The sequence below is a fragment of the Amblyraja radiata genome, chromosome 9, assembly GCF_010909765.2.
Source record: "Amblyraja radiata isolate CabotCenter1 chromosome 9, sAmbRad1.1.pri, whole genome shotgun sequence".
In the NCBI taxonomy this organism is placed as follows: domain Eukaryota; kingdom Metazoa; phylum Chordata; class Chondrichthyes; order Rajiformes; family Rajidae; genus Amblyraja; species Amblyraja radiata.
Window position 1 is genome coordinate 39,867,003 of NC_045964.1, and position 23,067 is coordinate 39,890,069.

General features: G+C 48.4%; 1 long non-coding RNA gene across 3 annotated transcripts in view; it reads left to right on the forward strand.

The window, feature by feature from the left end:
- LOC116977004 overlaps positions 1 to 23,067 on the forward strand; it is a 104,239-nt gene that overhangs the window by 8,122 nt on the left and 73,050 nt on the right. For 2 of the 3 annotated variants that reach the window (XR_004413095.1, XR_004413096.1), the window contains exon 3: positions 11,378 to 11,438. This is a non-coding gene — a long non-coding RNA (uncharacterized LOC116977004). Of the gene's footprint in view, positions 1 to 8,857; positions 9,149 to 11,377; positions 11,439 to 23,067 lie in introns of those variants that run through there. The other variant, XR_004413097.1, reaches the window with a different exon arrangement.

The window sequence follows — 23,067 nt, forward strand, 5'->3', positions numbered from 1 at the left end:
TGCTGCCTGGTTATGGGGATATTAGAAACATTGAAACTTAGAAACATAGAAAATAGTGCAGGACGAGGCCATTCGGCCCTTCGAGCCAGCACCGCCATTCATTGCGATCATGGCTGATCGTCCCCAATCAATAACCCGTGTCTGCCTTCTCCCCATATCCCTTGATTCCACTAGCCCCTAGTGCTCTATCTAACTCTCTCTTAAATCCATCTAGTGATTTGGCCTCCACTGCCCCCTGTGGCAAGTAATTCTACAAATTCACAACTCTCTGGGTGAAAACGTTTTTTTTCACCTCAGTCTTAAATGTGGCCCCTGGTTCTGGATTCACCCAACATTGAAAACATTTTTCTTACATTTAGCTTGTCCAATCCTTTTATAATTTTATATGTTTCTATAAGACCGCCTGGGCTCGCTCTCGTGAGGACGGCCCGACTCGGGGCTGGAACAGGGCTTCCGTGAGGGGCTGTGACGCTCCCGGGGGGCGGCCTGGTCCGAGGAAGGAACGCTCCCAGCCCGAGGGAGGAGCGGCGCCCATGTTTGGACGGCCCAGCCCAAGGGAGGAGCGGCGCCCATGTCGGGGCTGCCCGGCCCGAGGGAGGAGCGGCGCCCATGTCGGGGCTGCCCGGCCCGAGGGAGGAGCGGCGCCCATGTCGGGGCTGCCCGGCCCAGCCCGAGGGAGGAGCGGCGCCCATGTCGGGGCGGCCTGGCGCGAGGCTGAGACAGTAACGGCACTCACATGAGGGCGATCCGGCTCGGGGCTGGAACGGTGCTCCGGTGGCTGGGATGGCGTTCTGGCGGCGGTGACCTGAGTCCGGGGTTCGGCCGCGGGCCAGCGGCTGTGTCAGCAGGACTGGTGGACGGCAGCTTCGACCACCCCGGGGCCGCGGTGTTTGAGCCGCGAGACTGTTTGCTACATCGCCCGGTGGGGTATCGCCTCAGCGCAGAGAGAGAAGTGGAGGGAAGAGACTGCAGCCCTAAGACTTTTGCCTCCATCACAGTGAGAATGTGCTATGTGGACTCACTGTGGTGGATGTTAATATGTGTTTATTGTTGTTTTTTTATTGTATTGTACGTATGTATGACTGCAGGCACGAAATTTCGTTCAGACTTCGGTCTGAATGACAATAAAGGAAACCCTGTAACCCTGTAACCCTGTAACCCTGTAAGATCCCCCTCATCCTTCTAAACTCTAGTGAATACAAGCCTAGTCTTTTCAATCCTTCCTCATATGACTGTCCTGCCATCCCAGGGATCAATCTCGTGAACCTACGCTGCACTGCCTCAATCACAAGGATGTCCTTCCTCAAAGTAGGAGACCAAAACTGTGCGCAATACTCCAGATGTGGTCTTACCAGAGCCCTATACAACTGCAGAAGAACCTCTCTACTCCTATACTGAAATCTTCTTGTAATGAAGGCCAACATTCCATTAGCTTTCTTCACTGCCTGCTATACCTGCACGCCAACTTTCAGTGACCGGCGTACAAGGCCACCCATGTCTTGCTGTACCTCCTCCTTACCTAACCTGGTCTAGTGGTTGAACAAATTCATTCCAAACTCATGAACACTCCAGATCTTACATTCGAGAAAGCATGCAAGATTGTTACCACAATGGAGATGGCATCAAAGAATGCTTGAGAGTTTCGTCCACCTCAGACTGCAGTGGCCGTTTACAGTCACAAGGCAGTGCCTATGGCCAAACCAAGAGATGCTAAACCAAAACCAAAGTATGACGGGGAGCCGAGTTCAGCCAGTTGCTATGGTTGCAACAGTAATCACTCATCCCAATTTTGTCTGTTCAAAATGGCCAAGTGCTATCACTGCCAGAAGAAAGGCCATTTCGCCTCAGCATGTCAGTCCAAGCTTAAAACAGGAAACCAACAACCTGCAGGAAACAAGCGACAACACTAGAAAGGAGTTCACAACTTGGAGGTGAACCCAGATCTAAATAACCTTGGGTTGTACACCATTTATGCAACCAACATCGATAAGCGTACAACCAGCCAAGGCGAGGACTTTCGAACAAAACTATTGATAAATGAACAGTTAATCAATATGTGTATTGACACGGCAGCAGATTGTTTGGTCATGAGCAAAGACCTGTATGAAACAAAGTTCCTACAGACACCATTGTTTGAGAGTAAGGTCAACCTGAGAACCTACTCGGGCAAAGTTTTGGAGACATGCAGACAAATAAACTGTAAAGTTCAGCATAATGGTCAGTCAGTAACACTGCCCATCATAATGGCCAGCTATAGAAATAAACCAACCCTCCTTGGAAAGGATTGGCTGAGTAGAATAGTTAGACTGGAAGAACATTTTCAGCATCAATTTGTCCAAATCATGTCTTGAAAACGTCATAAGCAAACATGCAGACATTTTTGCTGACAGTTACATGGGAATAACAGGGGACTCTGCACATATTCGACTTAAGCAAGATGCGAAACCTGTGTATTGTCGACCAAAACCTGTACCATAAGCACTAAAGCAACAAGTGGAGGAAGAACTCGACAGGTTAGAGCGTGAGTACTCGTGAAGAAAGACCAGAGAAACTGGCAACGCCAATTGTGGCTGTACCCAATGTCGACAAAGTTGTTCGACTATGCGATGACTGCAAAGTCGCAATCAACCAAGCCGTTGACGACGAACAATATCCGTTACCAACCTCGCAAGAACTTAGCGGAACAAGAGTCTTCACCAAACTGGATTTGTCTCACGCTTACGCCCAACTCAATGTTGACAAGGAAAGTCAGTGGTACTTAACTATCAACACACATAAGGGCTTGTATTCAAAGCTGCCCTATGGTGTGAAATCCTCCCCAAAAATCTTCCAGTCTGTCATGGTCAAAATGTTAAAAGGCATACCGCACTGTGTGTGCCACCAGGATGACCTACTGATATTCACAAAGGGCATGATAGAACACCTGGAAATCCTCGAGCAAGTTCTCACACGAGTGAACTGCCACAATGTCAAACTGTGACAAAGTAAATGTACATTTTTCGCTGTCAGAGGTGGTCTACCTTGGCCTTGTGAAGGCGAAATTTGAAGCAATAGTGAAGTTCCAAAACCCAACAATGTGTCAGAGCTACGATCATTCCTTGGGATGGTGCAGTTCTATGCCCGATTCCTTCCAGATTTAGCAACTGTGCTAAAGCAACTACATCATCTGCTGCAAAAATATGCAAAATGGACTTGGGGAAAGGAACAGCAATGTGCATATGACATCTGCAAGGAAACCATGACAAGTGACAAACTCCTTGTTCACTACAACATGACACGCGAGGTAAAACTTGCTTGTGATGCTTCAAGCTATGGTGTAGGTGCAGTGATCTCCAATGTAATGAATGACGGACAGGAAAAGCCTATTGCTTTTGCATCCCGCACCCTATCACAGAGTGAGCGCAATTATGCACAGATAGAAAAGAAAGCACTCAGCTTCGTGTTCGGAATCAAGAAATTCCATCAGTTTCTTCTCGGCAGACCATTCACCCTAGTGACTGATCACAAGCCGTTACTAGTGATACTTGGTCCCAAGTCAGCTTCCATGGCAGCATCAAGGATGCAACGCTGGGCAATTCTACTGTCCCAGTATGACTACAAGGTTGAGTACAGAAGCTCCAAGTGCAACGCAGTTACAGATCGTTGTCCCGGTTGCCCCATGAGAACTCTGACGTGGGAAGTGAGAACTCAATCTACACTCTGGAAGTTGTAGATGAAGACTTTCCAGTGACTGCAAGAGAAATTGCAGCAGAAACAAAGACACTGTGCTGATGTGGGTCTATGAGCAGACATTGAACGCTTGAACTGAAATCGATAGTGGATTGAACTCAGTTCTGAACTCAGAGCTGAAGCCTTTCCATAATCGATGCCATGAATTATCATGTGAGCAGGGATGCATTAAGTGGGGTTACAGAGTGGTTTTACCAGAGTCTTTGAGAAACAAAATTATGAATGAACTTCATGCCGAACACCCTGGCATAGTAAGCATGAAATCAATTGCCAGAAGTTTTGTGTATTGGCCTGGTATTGACAATGACATCGTGTAACTGGTGAGCAAATGTAGCGCCTGCCAAAATTGCAGGAGTAAACCACCAAAAACACCACTGCAACCCTGGTCATGGCCAAGATTACCTTTTAAGAGAGTTCATGTAGATTTTTGTGAAAAGGTTAATGATCACTTTCTGGTACAAGTAGATAGTCATTCCAAATGGATTGAGGTTAAGCATATGTGGTCAAGCACTACTACTGAGTGTACCATAGATGAGTTGAGATCCATTTTTGCATGCCATGGTTTACTGGAAGAACTTGTTTCTGATAACGGGCCTCAGATTGGTTCAGAACGGTTCAAAGAATTCATGCAGCAGGATGGTGTAAAACACACACTTGTTCCCTTATACCTGGGGTGGGGAACCTGCGGCCTTCAAGGCCATTAAGTGCGGCCTTCAAGGCCATTAAGTGCGGCCTTTTGAATGAATCCAAATTTTGTAGAACAACTCTTTTTATTATCATTAATATGTTTTTGTTCATCTTTTATTATTTTAATTTTAATCTTAAAATGAACGTATTTAAAATACCAAAGAGTAAAAGAAGATTCAACAAAATAATCCTCCCCGACTGACGGCCACAATTAAAACATGAGTAAGTCATGAGGGCTATTTTAACAAAATAATGTACATTTTGAAGTATATCTAATTGAAATTTCTTGGATGCGGCCTTATTAGATTACAGCTAACTTAATGCGGCTTTCCACCATGAAAAGGTTCCCCACCCCTGCCCTATACCATCCAGCCTCCAACGGGGTGGCAGAAAGGTCTGTTAGAATTGTCAAAGATGCTCTTAACAAACAGGTTTTGCTGGGTAGTTCAAAGCTCAGTATGAAATATCGTTTGGCTAGTTTCTTGCTGAAGTACAGAATCACATAACATACAAGTTACTCAACTGCAGTACTGTTGATGAAGAGAATGCTAAGAATGCACCAAAGTAAGTTGAACCCAATTTGGCCATGAGACGAGCAAAAACAGTTAAGTCGAAAACGCCATTTTGACTCCCACAAAAGGGAGAGGATCTTCAAGCCAGAGGAGCACGTTCATGATCTCATTCCTCCCAACAAGTCCAGTCGAGACAAATGGGATGTTGGGAAAATAATGGAAGTGTATGGAACAAAAAGATACAGTTGAAGTTGGAGATAGGATCAAAAGTGTTCATGTTGATCAAATAATTCCAGCCAAAGATGAACCAAAAACTGAGCATGAAGTCCTAATCCCTGAGTTTTTATTTGAGAGTGAGTTGGAAGAGACCACTGTGGTTGAAACACAAAGTTCAGTTAGTACAGACAAAGAAACAGATTCCTCTGGTCAAAGTCAGGGTACTAAAACAGAGCCAAACAAGCCTACAGATTGAGTCAACACCTAAACCTGTTAAACCTGTTACTGTTAGATGATCAGGCAGGATCTGCAAACCAATTGTCAGGTTAGGTTTGTAAGTTAAATTACTCACTGCACAAGTAAAACAAAAATGTGTAGATATGCAAAATAAATACTGGTTTAAATCAAGTATCACAATAACAAAATTGTAACTGAGTACTTAGAATTAATACTTAAAAAACGGAGAGCAGTGTATTGTATTCATACATATTCATGTAAGTGTTAATGAGTTGGTGCTCATTATAAGCAGGGAATGCTGGGTAATAAATCTCTCTCTCGTGATCCAGTCAACCAGTGTGTAAGTCTAGTTCTTCATTCTGCCGTCCGGAATATAACACATGGCAATAAAAAATCTGAAGCTAAACTTAAAGCTTAAACTTTAAACTCCAGCTTTTTGTGTCAGTCAACATGTATTATCAGCAGGTTTGCTGAAGTCTCTCATGGGAAGGTAAGCTTGAAAATTATATTCTCGGAAGTGCGAGATTGCCCTCTTGCAAGTCCAATGCTGCTCCGAAAATCACTTCTGGCCTCGCTCAGTCACCCTCTCTCCGCCTTCTTGAGGGTCCCTTTTGGCATGGACCTGTGAGCTAACTATAAAACTCTCCTCACCTGCAGACTGCCAGGTTTATAACAGCTCAAATTCAGAAAGTCAATACAGTGCTTGCAAATGCAAACGGTGCTTAATTGGAGGTGAGACATTGTTGCAGCCAAGGACATGCAAAATGCCCTGGATAAAATCTGTGTGTGTGAATGAATCAATACGGATGGAATTTTACATAGATTTCGTAAGATATTGGCCCCTTTGGAAATTAAAATTGGAAACATATAAATGATTTAGAAGACCTATAGGCGAAGTTGAATGATATCTGTATGAGGGAAGTAGATCCAGCATTGAACACAGTCTTTCATGCTATGGATGCATTCAAAAATAGTTAGCAGCAAGCTGGAGCATAAAGCTGTAAAATCAATTTCAGTTCGCGGTGAAGAATGTCATGTTAACCCTGCAGAATGTATTGGTCTGACTGTGCCTCGAGTGCTGGATCTCATTTTGTGAGAAGTCATCAGAGACAATGAGATTTCCGAGGAGCTGCAGGAAGAAACTTCAAGGTTGACCCCTTCTGATCCTTTGCTTCACAGGGACATAACTGAGAACACAAACATCTATTTAATGCCTTTAACATAGCATAAAACATCCCTGGATGGAAATTTATCATGACAAGATGGAGAAGGTATATTAGGAGCAACTAAAGGCTGAGACACCAAATTGGGTTCTTAGGAATGACTTAAAGAAGAACAGCTGGAGAGGCAGAGGATTTGTCAAGAGTTTGAGATGTTCACTTCTGAGATGACTATCACGGAACGTAGAACATACTGCAAGTAACAGGCCCTTCAGCCCACATTATCTGTGCCGAACTTGGTGCCATGTTAAACTAATATTTTCTGTGTGCTTGTGATTCATATTCCTCTATTCCCTGCATATCCATGTGCCAACCTAAAAGTCATATAAAAAGATGGCACAAGATTTTGGCTGAAGTTTACAGAGCTTACAGGTTGTCCAGGAGATATCGGTGCAGAAGATGAATCCAATCAGACCAGAGCATATTTGGGACTACAAGCAGCAAATGTGCCGCGGCAAGGGTTGATGGAGAAATGTTATGGTGTAAAATACTTCATTGATAGGGTGAGTTTGAGAAGTTCACAGAAGTTCCGCAGAGGAAGTCAGAAATGAAATGCTGCGAATGAGGACGAAAGCTCATGCTGTGATATTTCTCATGAAATGGGAGAGAGTGCAAAATGGCAGTACTTTGCCTGGAAATTTCACTCGCTATCTTGCACAGTGATGTAGCTAATAGAACTGTTAGCTTTACAGCAGCAGCAACCTGGGTTCAATACTGCTTTCTCATGCTCTCTGTGTGGAGTTTACATGTTGTCTCTGTGACTGCGTGGGTTTCCTTACATGTGCCAAGCCTGTGTGGGTTCATAGGTTAACTGGACATTGTAAACTTCCCCTAGTTTAGATAGTTTGTGAATGTAGGGAGTATATACTCCCAGAAGAATTAGTCGGGAAATGTGAATTGTCCATTGGTCAGTAAAGTATTAGTGCTATTTGGTCCACTCAGAGTAGTTGAGTGACTCATATCTACCAATAGGTAATTAGGGTCATATTTTATCTGGGTACAACATTGAAGCTTCGGCAACAAATTAGTAGATTTAACAAAGATTAAATAATTGTGATCATAGGTTCCTGGGAACATCCATGATCTACAAGGTTTTCCATCACAGAAGGATCAACAATAAACTGTATCAAGATATCATTTCCCCAAAAGTAATTTTCACGAGGAGTGTGGAAAATTGCCCATTCTTTAGAAAGACCTATTTTGTTATCACACATACAGTAAACAGTATATTGTTTTGTTATTGACTCTTGGTTTGAATGCTTTTCATGTGGTAAGTGCCTTCAGAATGAATTCCAAGTGAATAAAACAATACATACTGTAAATTCTTCACATACTGGGGACTCCTACCTAAATACAATGTGGAATGAATGAAAAGAGTGAACTGAATCAAAGAAGGGATGCAGCGGCATAGCTGGTAGAGGTACTGCATCACAGAGCCAGGGTCACTGGTTTGATTCTGAGCTTGGGTGCTGTCTGTGTGGAGTTTGCATGTTCTCCACTGTGACTATTTATTTCATCTTGGTGTTTCGCTTTCCTCCCACATCCCAAAGATATGTGGGTTTGTAAATTAATTGGCCTCTGTAAATTGCCCCAAATGTGTGGAAAATGGATGCAAAAGTGGGATAAAAGGACTAGTGTGAACATGTGATCGATGATCAGCATTAACCTGATGGGCTGAAGGGCTTGTTTCTATGTTGTTTCTTTCAATCAGTAAGTTAATTAAAAGGCACATATCACTGTAACTGGGCTATCTGCCTGCAAACCCCATTTGATTGCGTTTACTCAGCTCAAACACTGTGGGATGAACATACTGGTCCTTGCACCCACTGGGCACCCATCAAGGCTTAGTTCAAGTTCGTTCAAATGTATTTGTCACATGCAACATAAGGTGCAGTGAAATGTAATTTACCATGCAGCGTTACAATTAAAAAAAGGACACAATACACAACATAATTCAACACAGACATCCACCACAGCATTCTTCACTGTGGTGGAAGGCAATACAGTTCAGAAAGTCCTCCTCCTCCCTTGTTCACCCGTGGTCGGGGCCCTGACCCTCCGTAGTTGCCGCTACGGACAGCCCGACGTTCAAGCCCTCTGGTCGGGATGGTCGGAACGCTGACGTCGGGGCAGGTCGAGCACACCCCGAGGCCTGGAGATACCAATCGGCCACCTCCTTACCGGAGACTGCGGCTTCCAGATGCTGTAGACCGGCAACCCCCAGTGAGGGATCGCCCGCTCCAAGATGGTAAGTAAAGTCTGCTCCACGCTTGCCGCCAGAAGCTCCACAGACCGAGGCTCCAAGATGTTGTCGGCCACAGGCCAGCTGTCGGAGCGCTTCTCCGGCGACCCCCAGCAAGGGGGTCGGCGATGTTACAGTCCCTGCTGCGCCACCGCTGAAGCTCCGGGCCCACGATGTTACAGTCCCCACTGCGCCGCCGTTGAAGCTCTGGGCCCGACTCCGGGAGAGCCCGTACCAAACCAGCTCTAAGACGGCGAGGACGGAGGCGAAGAAGCGACAAGGATGAAAGTCGCATCTCCCTTGAGGTAGGTGCCTGATTCCAATATTGAATGGTAGGTTCCCCCCATTCGCCCACACCAACCCCCACACAAGACATACAGAGACACAAAAAAAATGGAAACAACGAACCTGCTGCAGGCGAGGCAGCCAACTCGCAGTCCCACCGGAACCAGCTTATATGGTTTATACTGCCTTGGAGTAGCTGAGATCTGAATCACCTTGGCAGCCTTTAACAGGAAGGAAAGCTGGGGGCAATCCATCATGTGACAATGCTTCTCTTACTGTCAAAAAATTAAACTGTCAAAGGAATTCAGTGGGTCAGGCAGCATCTGTGAGGGAATACACAAGCGATGCTTCAGGCTGGGACCCTTCTACAGACTGATGGAAGAGTGGAGAGATAGCCTGGTGGGAAGATGAGAGGGGAAGGAGTAAGGCTAGAGCCGGCAAGTGATAGATGGATCCAGGTGAGGAGAGGTTAATTGGCAGACGTCAGGTGGGGAAGGGAAGGGTGAAAATATGAACAGTCTGGAGGTGATAAGTAGAAAAGACAAAAGGATGATGAGTAGTCGGATGCAAGCCTGGGCGTTGTCATATGGAGGACAGGCTGTTGCCCATGCAGCAAGTTCCCCCTCTCCACATCGCTGATCGATCCAAAGGAACAGCAGGGCCGTTACAGTTTGGCACCAGCGCCATCTCAGGAGCAGCCAGAGCAAGGTTGTAGACAACGACGAACAGCCTTCGGAACTCCAACTCCAAGATTTTACTTGAGGTTTACTCCTGGAGCCTTTTCCATGAATGAATATGGCCACAAGGCAGTGGAGGTTTTAAATCAGAGTTTTCCCTCTCCTAGATGGACTACCTTCCCAGGCTGACGAACCCCATCTGCCCGAGACTCGTGGGAGCATCTACCTTCCCGTGCAGGTCTATAGCACCTGCTCACTGCCCATGAGTGGGTAACAGTAATGCACAAACAGTAAAGCACAACATACTGGGTAATGTAATTGAAATTACCTGGAGTAACCCTGCAGAGCAGTGTTATGGTAATGTTGACTGCAACAGGGCAAAGAGATCATCAGCGGGGGATTCCACCCCTCAGTGGACATGTATGTAACATCACATCCTCACTGGACAATGGAAAGTGATATCAAGTGCATATTAGTCACGTCTACTCCAAATTTTCTAATGGCCATGGTGCGCTTCGATCCTCCCTTTCTTTATTTCAAGCTACTGGGTATCAGGATTAGCAAAGGACATCTTTCCAGGTTCATGAGAACAGGACTTCACACAAAGCGTGATAGGTGTATGGAACAAACTGCCAGAGGAGGTAGTTGAGGCAGGGACTATTGCAATGTTTAATAAACAGCTAGACTAAGTGGGACCCGTTGGGTCCCATTGGGTCCCGTTGGGTCCCATTGTCACACGGGAAGCCTGGTCCCAAAATGCAATTTTCCGCCACTCACCCATAGCCCCCACTGTGCAGGAGCAGCTGACAGGTTCCTGTTGTGATGCCCCTGATCCCCCCTCCTCCCCTCACCGCCCCCCCACTCCACTGCTTGCCTTCCCCCCCACCCCAATGCACTCACTCCATCCCCCCTCAACACCACCATCCATTCTTAGTGGCTCTCCGGCAGCGCAGCCATTCCCGCCCATTGGAATTGTCAATAGTCAATAGTCAATTGTCAATAGTCAAGAGTGTTTTATTGTCATATGTCCCAGATAGACCAATGAAATTCTTAATTGCTGCAGCACAACAGAATAGATAATCATGATAAATAATATAACAAAAACTCAGAGAAAAAAAGAGAACAAACAATAACAGTGCAATAATAATAATAATAATAATAATAGTCTATTGTAGTTCAGAGCTTATGAGGTTGTAGTGTTTAATAGCCTAATGGCTGTAGGGAAGAAGCTTTTCCTGAATCTGGATGCTATAGTTCTCAGGCACCTTTGTACCTTCTTCCTGATGGCAGTGGTGAGATGAGTGTGTGGCAGGACGGTGTGGGTCTTTGATGATGTTGGCTGCCTTTTTGAGGCAGCGACTACGATAAATCCCTTTGATGGTGGGGTGGTCAGAGCCGGTGATGACTCCATGACTGTATGTAGAACCATATTTCTAACTGATCTCTGATTAATCGAAGCATCAACTGCTTCAGGCCAAGACTTTTACCAAGTATTTATCAAGTATTCTGCAGTAAAATTCCTTGTCTTTTTTGCTGCTTCTCATACCTACTCTATAATTTTGCTTTCTGTAGGAGCCAATTACAGGAACTGCTTTGAGAGGAAGGAATTCAGGAAGTGGAGATAATAATGAAGGTAATGTAACATGGCAGAGAGAGTTGAATATGCTCACAGGCAGCTGGAGCTGTCTGGCAGAAATTAATTGAAGTCACGTTCAACTGAGCATGCCCTCCCTTTCCCCAAAGCTCCTTGGTCCCATGGCAAGAAGCTGACAAGCCTAAAACCAAAGGGAATAGCAGCGGTCTCAGCATTCCATGAACTAATCTGCCTGGACATCAAAGGTCACTGCAGGTCTCTGGAGAGATGTCCACTTGCCCTGCGGTTGATTTCAGAGCAGGGCTCCTTTCTGGAACTGGGATACCTTCCTACTCAGGGTCAATTGGCTGGAGCATGGCAAACTGTTCAAGTTGGTGGTGTTCAGAAAAACATAAAGAGCTGGAGGGTCTCAACAAGTCAGGCAACATCTCTGGAGGGAAATGAACAGAGGGTGTTTTGTGTCAGGACCCTTTGAGTCAGGATCCTCAGTCAAAACGTAATCTGTCCATTCCCTCCGCAGATGCTGCCTGACCTGCTGAGTCCTTCCAGCATTTTCAGCATCCCCAGTTTCTGGTGCCTCCAGTGTTCAGCTATTATCTTCCACAATACCCTTCGTCTTTTACAATGGGATCTAAATAAGAATATTCGCTGAGCTACTTTATGATCATACAATTCTCCTGGTGTTAATTTGCGAGTCTAGTGCCTTCTTACTGACCCATTTAACATACTATTTGAGTCACTGATGGCTCCTATATATTGTACTAATGTATGATTTGATTTGCCTGGACAGTACGCAAATAAAATGTATATATCTTTGCACACATAACATTTCTAAACCAATATCAATACCAATACTAATCTGAATGGATTCTTGCATGAGTATGTTTAATGGAGACTCCACCTTCCCAAACTCTTCCTATAGTTCTGCCCGTGAATCCTGGCAACTGCTTCATAGATCTTCTCTTGTCAATAAATGTTGGGCATAGTCTTGGCTACCGCCCTATTCATTGTCATTGAATCATTGGGACCATCGATTTCAGATCAGGCTTTGTGTCTAGTGTCAGCTAAATTCCTATGGTTGGAACTTACTGTTCTTTACTGACACAACTATTTCCAAAGCAAGAACTTTCAACACAACAAATATTCCAAAGTACATTTCAATTAATTTATTGGTGTTCACTGTTTCACTGACATTGATTCAAGCTGCAACTTAGCTAAGATTTATTCTTTAAGAAATTTAAGGCATAGCATTCTTTACTAACGATGCCATAATTGTAGTTTTAGATCCATTTTAATCCTCAATGAGTGAAACATTAGTGCATGCTCAAGCATTAACCATTGTTTGAGTTAAGCTCATTAAACTCACATTATCATTCAATAGTCAACTTTCAAGCCTCAATACCATCCTGCTTAATTTAGCTTAAAATGCTTTATTTGTTAATAGTATAAATATCTCAACTCAGACAGTCAGTTATCAACTGTTGCTTCGTAACTTATATGTACCTAAACTTAATTTGCACTAATATCCTTTCTGTGTTTATATTTTGATCTGTCTTTTCCTTTTCATCATCTTGTAGAATGTATGTGTGAGTTTATGTATTATTTATGTATAGTGGATGATTTTGTATGTGGTCTGCATCCATGTGTCTGTGATAGTGCTTCAAGCAAGATTTTCATTCAATCTGTACCTCACTGTATTTGTACATATGACAATAGGCTTGACTTGACTTATTACAATCTTACTGTTTGGAGTATTTCGTTCAGTTTATGTCACCCTGCTATAAGAAGGATGTCGTTAAGAGTGCAGAGGAGAGTTAGAAGGCTCTTACCAGGACTTGAGGGCTTGAACTATAAGGAGTGATTGGGCAACCTAGCATTTTATTCTAAGGTACACAAAAATGCTGGAGAAACTCAGCGGGTGCAGCAGCATCTATGGAGCGAAGGAAATAGGCAATGTTTTGGGCCGAAACCCTTCTTCAGATTGATGGGGGGTGGGGGGGGGGGGGGAGAAGAAAGGATAATGGAGGAGCCCGAGGGCTGAGGGAGATATTTATTTTCAGTGCAGGAGGATAAGGGGTGATCTTATAGAAGGGCATAAAATCAAGAGGGGAAGAGTGTTTTATTGTCAGATGTCCCAGATAGAACAATGAATTTCTTATTTGCTGCAGCACAACAGAATATGTAAATATAGTACACTGTAAACAATATGATAAATGAGAGTGAAAAAAAATGTTCTGTATGTATATACACATATACTCACTACACACGTGTATACTGTAGGTAGCCCTTGCTCTCCCTCTTCATTCCCCCCCTTTCCCAGTTCTCCCACTAGTCCCACTGTCTCTGCCTACATTCTTTCTTTGTCCTACCCCCTCCCCTGACATCAATCTGAAGAAGGGTCTTGACCCAAAACATCGCCAATTCCTTCTCTCCATAGATGCTACCTCACCCGCTGATTTTCTCCAGCTTTTTGTGACTACCATATATATATATTGTGTAATATTTATATATATCTATCTATCTAGCTATATTACTAAAAGTCTGTTCTTGACCGTTTTGGCCATCTGTGCTGCGATTTCCGAGAGAACGCCGCCACCTACGGCCGTCATTTTTGGCCACCTTGCTCAGAGCCCTCCTCCGCCGCATGTGTGCCGAGGATTTTTCCCGTCCATTAAAAATGACAGAGATATTAGTGTTTTTACAAAATTCCCCATTCTCTCTGCTGCCCCCGCTGGCGGCAGGGGGGAGGGACTATAAAACCAGGAAGTGGTGTGCCACAGTCTCTTCAAGATGGAGGAAGGCAGAGGGTCACGTTTCTCTGAGCTGTGAATAACACTGAACACATGTCTACTCAAATGGAAGTGCCCTTAGTGGTTCTAAAATGCTTGCAGAATGTGTCTATTGGTTCTAAAGCTTGCAAAAAAAGTGTCTATTGGTTCTAAAGCTTGCAAAAAAATGTCTATTGGTTCTAAAGCTTGCATAAAAATGTCTATTGGTTCTAAAGCTTGCAAAAAATGTCTATTGGTTCTAAAACTTGCAAAAAAAGTATATTGGTTCTAAAACCTGCAAAAAAAATGTCTATTGGTTCTAAAATGGTTCATACTAGCGCTCCAGAAAGCCCGCCCCCCCCTTGGTTGGCTTGGGTGTGTCTTAAAATTGAAAGGCACTACTTACTGCAAATGGTGGCATGAAGTTGAAAGGCACTACTTACTGCAAATGGTGGCTTGGGTGTGGCTTTAAGGTGAAATACACCACTTACTGCAAATGGTGACATGAAGTTGAAAGGCACTACTTACTGCAAATGGTGGATTGGTTGCTTTGGCTTGAAGTTGAAAGGCATTACTTACTGCAAATGGTGGCTTGGGAGCCTTGACTTGAAGTTGAAAGGCACTACTTCCTGCAAATGATGGCTTGGGTGTGGCTTGAAGTTGAAAGGCACTACTTACTGCAAATGATGGGCGTGGGTGCATTGGCTTGAAGTTGAAAGGCACTACTTACTGCAAATGGTGGCATGAGGTTGAAAGGCACTACTTACTGCAAATGGTGGCGTGAGGTTGAAAGGCACTACTTACTGCAAATGGTGGCTTGGGTGCTTTGGCTTGCAGTTGAAAGGCAGTACTAACTGCAAATGGTGGCTTGGGTGCAATGGCTTGAAGTTGAAAGGCATTACTTACTGCAAATGGTGGCATGAAGTTGAAAGGGACTACTTACTGCAAATGGTGGATTGGTTGCTTTGGCTTGAAGTTGAAAGGCACTACTTACTGCAAATGGTGGCTTGGGAGCTTTGACTTGAAGTTGAAAGGCACTACTTCCTGCAAATGATGGCTTCGGTGTGGCTTGACGTTGAAAGGCACTACTTACTGCAAATGGTGGCTTGTGTCACAGTCTGCCCTCTCCTCTTTCTCATCCACTTCACCTCTCAGTACTTTTCCACCGGTCCCTCCTTCTTATCACCTGCCTGCCTGCCACTCCCCTCTCATCAGCCCAACTCTCCTCACCTGTTGCACTCAGTTGCCTCTGATCACCTATTAACCCGGTATATAGACTCTCCTCACCGTTCACATAGTGCCAGATTGTTCTCAGCATTCATGCAAGACTCTCCAGTGATTTCCCGACTGCCTACACGGATTCGATCCTGCCTGCCCCTCTTCGGAACCCTCGCTCAATCCTGAGCCTCTGTGTGAGTATGGTATACCTATTCCTGTGTTACTACTCTGTGTTACAGTATCGTAATAAAGTTCATTACCAACTATACCTGCCTGATTCTGTGCTGCTATTGGGTCCAAGCTATACCCGTTACAGTACAATCTGGCCAACAATGGACTCAGCGCACACAACGTCTCCGTCAAACCGCTTCGAGAGGATTGAGCACACGCTCCTGCAGCACGAAGCTATGCTCACTGCCTCCAACTCCGAGGTTCGACAGGCTGTGTCAAATCAAGAGCAAGCATTGGTTGCACTAGCCACCCAGGTCCAACAGCTGACGACCACCCTCGCCCAGGCTACACCCCATGCTTCGCCTCCGGCTCTGACAGCACCAGCTCCCGGTCCGCCAGGACCATCACCTGAGCCCCAGGTGGGAACCCCGGAGCGCTACGCTGGAGACCCGGAGGGCTGCAACCCATTCATCACAAACTGTTCCATTCTCTTCGCCCTACAGGAAGCGGCGAGAGTGGCGTTTACCGTTAATCACCTGACTGGCAGAGCTCGGCTGTGGGGAACGGCTGAATGGGAGTGACGCACGCCGGCTTGCTCCTCTTTCCAGGCCTTCGCCGCGGAGCTTCGCAAGGTGTTCGGTGAGGTTTCGATGGGTCCGGACGCTGCGGGAAGTCTGCTGGGGTTGAGCCAGGGGAACCAGAGCGTCGCTGACTTCGCCATCGACTTTCGCACCAGGGCCCGTCAGAGTGATTGGAACACCCCGGCCCAGTGTGACGCTTTCTTGTTGGGCTTGAATGACTATATCAAGGATGAGTTGGTGTCCCACGACCTTCCTTCTTCTCTGGATGGGCTTATCGAGCTAACGACCCGTCTGGACCGGCGCATCCTAGCGAGACGTCGGGAGAGGCGACAGGGACAGGCGGACCGCCAGCTATCCACCCAAGATCGTTTTCCTCCGGGGCAACCGTCGAGGCAACCCGAACCCATGCAGGTGGGTCACACCAGTCTCACCCCCGAGGAACGGAAACGTCGGCGTCGGTGGAACCTCTGTCTCTACTGTGGCCTGGCGGGTCATTACATCTCCAAGTGTCCAGTAAAAGGCCAGACTCACCAGTAGCGGAGGAATTACTGGTGAGTCGAACCTCTGAGCTTTCCTCTGCCCGACGCCCTCTTTGTCATGCCCGTCTGCTGTTGTCTGATGGTTCTCACACCCTCGCCACCTTCATAGACTCTGGTTGTGACATTAATCTTATGGACAAGGAACTAGCCCGCCAGCTAGGCATCAGTTGTGTTCCCCTGCCTGAACCTGTTCCCGCCAACGCCCTCGACGGCCATCTCCTGGGTACTGTTTCTCACCTGACGGTCCCAGTGTGCATGCTCCTGTCTGGTAATCACCATGAGACCATCCAGTTCCACATCCTGCTGTCTCCCCGTCTTCCCCTCATCCTGGGTTACCCCTGGCTTCGGCGACACAACCCCAACATCGACTGGAGGACGGGGGTCATCTTGGGGTGGAGCCCTTCCTGCCACCAAGTGTGCCTGAAGCAAGCCTCAGTTCCTCAACCGGCCACCTGCTCCAGTTCTGCTCCAGATCTGACGGGGTTCCCAGCCGAGTACCATGACTTTGGGGAGGTTTTTAGCAAGTCTAGGGCCACCTCCCTTCCTCCTCATCGGCCCTATGACTGCGCCATAGACCTCCTGCCTGGTTCCGCTCCTCCTAGGGGTCGCCTTTACTCCCTGTCCGCCCCTGAGAGAGGCGCCATGGAGAAATACATAAACGACTCCTTGGCTGCTGGTCTCATCCGTCCCTCCTCGTCTCCTGCTGGGGCTGGGTTCTTCTTCGTGGAGAAGAAGGACAAATCTCTGCGTCCCTGCATAGATTACCGGGGGCTCAACGGCATCACGGTGAAGAATCGCTACCCTCTCCCACTCATCTCCTCTGCTTTCGAGCTCCTGGAGGGGGCCACCATCTTTTCGAAGTTGGATCTACGCAACGCCTACCACTTGGTCCGCATCAAAGAGGGAGATGAGTGGAAGACCGCCTTCAACACTCCCACGGGACATTATGAATACCTGGTGATGCCCTTTGGCCTCACCAACGCCCCGGCCATCTTCCAGGCTTTGGTCAATGACGTTCTCAGAGATATGTTGAACAAGTACGTGTTCGCCTATATTAATGACATCCTCATCTTTTCACGGACCAAGGAGGAACACGTACAGCACGTCCAGGCAGGTCTACATCGGCTCCTGGAGAACTCGCTCTTCGTTAAAGCTTAGAAGTGCGAGTTTCACTCCCCATCAGTCTCCTTCCTAGGATACATCGTTGGCCAAGGAAACATCAAGATGGACCCCGCCAAGGTCTCTGCTGTCACCACCTGGCCTGTTCCTGACTCCCGCAAGCAGCTCTAAAGGTTCCTGGGGTTCGCCAATTTTTACCGACGGTTCATCCTTGGCTACAGTACTGTGGCCGCACCCCTCACGGCACTCACCTCCTCCAAGGTTCCGTTCCGGTGGTCTGCCGCGGCCGACGAAGCTTTTCAGACACTCAAGACACGGTTTACATCGGCCCCCATCCTCCAAGTTCCGGACTCAGAGAGACAGTTCGTGGTGGAGGTGGACGCCTCCGACGTGGGGGTGGGAGCTGTTCTGTCCCAGCGGGCTGCCGGGGACCAGAAGCTCCATCCATGCGCCTTCTTCTCCCGACGCCTGACCCCTGCTGAGAGGAATTATGACATTGGCAACCGAGAACTGTTGGCGGTTAAGTTGGCGTTGGAGGAATGGCGTCACTGGCTGGAGGGAACCGAGCAGCCTTTCTTGGTTTGGACTGACCACAAGAACCTTGAATACCTCCAGTCAGCCAAGAGGCTCAACTCTCGTCAGGCCTGCTGGTCTCTCTTCCTCACCTGCTTGAACTTCTCCCTGTCCTACCGACCTGGGTCCCGCAACGTGAAGCCCGATGCCCTCTCTCGACAGTTCTTGGCGAAGGAGGAGCCTGCCTCTGGCTTCAAGACCATCCTCCCGTCCTCGCACAGGGTTGCCTCCCTCACCTGGGAAGTGGAGGAGAAGGTCAAGGCGGCCTTGGAGAACCAGCCGGGACCCAGCGCATGCCCTCCTGATCGCCTGTATGTGGTTTCTGCCCTGCGGTCCGACGTCCTTCAGTGGGCCCACAGCTCTCGACTCACCTGTCATCCCGGCATTCAGCGGACCAAGGAGATGGTGCTACGGAGGTTCTGGTGGGCATCGCTGGAGGAGGACACTCGGGAGTTTGTCAACGCCTGTCCCGTTTGCAACCAGCACAAGGTCTCACAACAAGCTCCTGCGGGTCATTTGCTTCCACTGCCTGTACCCCATCGACCATGGTCCCACATCTCCCTGGACTTCGTTACCGGCCTGCCCCCATCCAGTGGTCACACCACCATCCTGACCGTGGTCGATAGATTTAGCAAGATGGCTCACTTCGTGCCCCTACCCAAGCTTCCGTCAGCCAAGGAAACTGCCGAGCTCATGTTACTCCACGTCTTCAGGCTCCATGGTCTTCCCGTCGATGTGTTCTCCGACCGGGGACTCCAGTTTGCCTCTGTGTTCTGGAGGGAGTTCTGCACGCTTGTGGGGGCCACCATGAGTCTGACGTCCGGATTTCATCCCCAGTCCAACGGCCAAACTGAAAAGAAGAATCAGGAGATGGAGACGGCGCTGCGGTGTATGGTGTCCAAGCATCCCTCCTCCTGGTCCCAGCAGTTGTTGTGGGTGGAGTACGCCCACAACACCCTGACAAGCTCGGCCACTGGGCTCTCCCCTTTCCAGTGTGCCTACGGGTTCCAGCCTCCACTGTTCCCGGCGCTGGGGAAAGAGGTTTCCTGCCCGTCCGTCCAGGCTTTCATTCGTCGCTGCCGCAGGACGTGGACCCAAGCCAGGGCGGCTCTTCTCCGCTCCGTGGACCATTACGCCACGACTGCCAACCGTCACCGCACCCAGGCCCCCACCTACCTCGCTGGCCAGAAGGTGTGGCTGTCGACCCGGGACCTTCCCTTGAGGGTGGAGCCCAAGAGGTTGGCACCCAAGTTCATCGGTCCCTTTGAGATCCAGAAGGTCATCAACCCAGCGGCTGTGAGGCTCAATTTGCCTCGTTCCATGCGGGTCCATCCTACGTTCCACGTGTCCAGAGTAAAGCCAGTCCGGGAGAGCTCCCTGGTCCCCGCAGTCCCTCCTCCTCCACCTCCTCATCTCATCGACGGAGGCCCCGCCTTTACGGTGCACCGCCTCCTGCGCTCCCGCCGTCGCGGGAGGGGTCTCCAATACCTGGTCGATTGGGAGGGGTACGGTCCAGAGGAGAGGTCCTGGGTTCCTGCTCGACACATCCTGGACGCCTCCCTCATCAGGGAGTTTCACCGGCGTCATCCCGACCAGCCGTCCAAGTCCGCCACTCCTAGAGGGGTCGCTGCCCCTGAGACTCTGTCCCCTCTTCCGTCTGAGGCGCCCAGTGACGACGAGATGGAGCTTTCCTCTGATGTTATGGAGGAGGATGCGGACATGGATGTCTCGGATGAATATTAGCCCTCCTCCGGTCCCCCGCCTCCCACCCAACTCTGCGTGGGATTGGGTTTATTTTCTTTATTGGTTTTTTTTTTTTTTTTTGGACGTCAGGAGCCGTCCCTTGAGGGGGGGATTCTGTCACAGTCTGCCCTCTCCTCATTATCATCCACTTCACCTTCCAGTACTTTTCCACCGGTCCCACCTTCTCCTCACCTGCCTGCCTGCCACTCCCCTCTCATCAGCCCAACTCTCCTCACCTGTTGCACTCAGTTGCCTCTGATCACCAATTAACCCGGTATATAGACTCTCCTCACCGTTCACACAATGCCAGATTGTACTCAGCATTCATGCAAGACTCTCCAGTGATTTCCCGACTGCCTACACGGATTCGATCCTGTCTGCCCCTCTTCGGAACCCTCGATTCAATCCTTAGCCTCTGTGTGAGTACGGTGTACCCATTCCTGTGTTACTACTCTGTGTTACAGTATCGTAATAAAGTTCATTACCAACTATACCTGCCTGATTCTGTGCTGCTATTGGGTCCAAGCTATACCCATTACAGCTTGGGTGCTTTGGCTTGAAGTTGAAAGCACTACTTACTGCAAATGGTGGCTTGTGTGCATTGGCTTGCAGTTGAAAGGCAGTACTTACTGCAAATGGTGGCATGGGTGCAATGGCTTGAAGTTGAAAGGCATTACTTACTGCAAATGGTGGCATGAAGTTGAAAGGCACTACTTACTGCAAATGGTGGCTTGGGTGTTTTGACTTGAAGTTAAAAGCACTACTTACTGCAAATGGTGGCTTGGGAGCTTTGGTTTGAAGTTGAAAGGCTCTACTTACTGCAAATGGTGGCTTGGGAGCTTTGGCTTGAAGTTGAAAGGCACTATTACTGCAAATGGTGGCTTGGTTGCTTTGGCTTGAAGTAGAAAAGCACTACTTACTGCAAATGGTGGCTTGGTTGCTTTGGCTTGGTTGAAAGGCACTACTGACTGCAAATGGTGGCTTGGGTGTGGCTTGAAGTTGAAAGACACCACTTACTCCGGAAGTGGCGGCACTGGTGAACGGCTGCGGCTCGCCTGCAGTCCGTTTGTCTTTACTTTTTTGTGTTGTTTTATTTCGTTTTGTCTAGTTAAGTTTTTGGTTTTTAGGTTGTGATTGGGTGGGGGGTGGGGGGTTGAAACGAGGGCTTGCTGTCTCTCCCTTCGGGGGAATGCGACTTTTTTGTCGTATCCCCCTTCTCTGCCTCCGTCTGCGCTGAGGCCTAATGGCGGAGCTGGCGACCTCGAGACTCCGGAGGCAGTCAGTCAGGACTCACCCTGGGCTCGCTCCCGTGAGGGCGGCCCGGCTCGGGGCTGGAACGTCACTCCCGTGAGGGGCTGTGACGCTCACGTGAGGGCGGGCTGGCGAGGGGCTGAGACTCTCCCGTGAGGGGCTGTGGCGCACCCGTCGGAGCGGCCCATCCCGAGGGTGGAATGGCGCTCCGTCGGAGGGGCCAGCTCGAGGTGGAATGGCGCTCCCTTGAGGGCGGGCTGGCGAGGGGCTGAGACTCTCCCGTGAGGGGCTGTGGCGCTCCCGTCGGAGCGGCCCATCCCGAGGGTGGAATGGCGCTCCCATCGGAGGGGCCATCTCGAGGTGGAATGGCGCTCCCTTCATAGCGGCCCAGCCCGAGGTGGAATGGCGCTCCCGTCGGAGCGGCCCAGCTCGAGGGAGGAACGGCACACCCGTTGGGGCGGCCCAGCTCGAGGGAGGAATGGCACTCACGTGAGGGCGATCCGGCTCGGGGCTGGAACGGTGCTCCGGTGGCTGGGACGGCGTTCTGGCGGCTATGACCTGAGTCCGGGGTTCAGCCACGGTCCAGCGGCTGCGTCCGCTGGACTGGAGGGCGGCAGCTTCGACCACCCCGGGCCGCGGTGTTTGAGCCGGCCCGTTTGCGGGGTTCGGTGAGCCGCGGGACTGTTGTGCCATCGCCCGGTGGGAAATCGCCTCAGCGCAGAGGGAGAAGAGGAGGGAAGAGACTGCAGCCCTAAGATTTTTGCCTCCACCACAGTGAGGAGGTGCTTGGAGGATACACTGTGGTGGATGTTAATTTGTGTTTAGTGTTGTTTATTATTGTATGATTGCATGTATGACTGCAGGCACGAAATTTCGTTCAGACCGTAAGGTCTGAATGACAATAAAGGAATTCAATTCAATTCCTGCAAATGGTGGCATGAAGTTGAAAGGAACTACTTACTGCAAATGGTGGCTTGGGAGCGTTGACTTGAAGTTGAAAGGCACTACTTACTGCAAATGGTGGCTTGTGAGCTTTGGCTTGAAGTTGAAAGGCACTACTCCCTGCAAATGATGGCTTGGGTGTGGCTTGGGTGTGGCTTGAAGTTGAAAGACACCACTTACTGCAAATGTTGGCATGAAGTTGAAAGGCACTACTTACTGCAAATGGTGGATTGGTTGCTTTGGCTTGAAGTTGAAAGGCACTACTTACTGCAAATGGTGGCTTGGGAGCTTTGGCTTGAAGTTGAAAGGCACTACTCCCTGCAAATGATGGCTTGGGTGTGGCTTGAAGTTGAAAGGCACTGCTTACTGCAAATGGGGTGCATGGGTGCATTGGCTTGAAGTTGAAAGCCACTACTTACTGCAAATTGTGGCTTGAAGTTGAAAGGCACTACTTACTGCAAATGGTGGCATGGGTGCTTTGGTTTGCAGTTGAAAGGCAGTACTTACTGCAAATGGTGGCTTGGGTGCAATGGCTTGCAGTTGAAAGGCATTACTTACTGCAAATTGTGGCATGAAGTTGAAAGGCACTACTTACTGCAAATGGTGGCTTGGGTGCTTTGGCTTGAAGTTGAAAGGCACTACTTACTGCAAATGGTAGCTTGGGTGTGGCTTGGGTGTGGCTTGATGTTGAAAGACCACTTACTGCAAATGGTGGCATGAAGTTGAAAGGCACTACTTACTGCAAATGGTGGCTTGGGTGCTT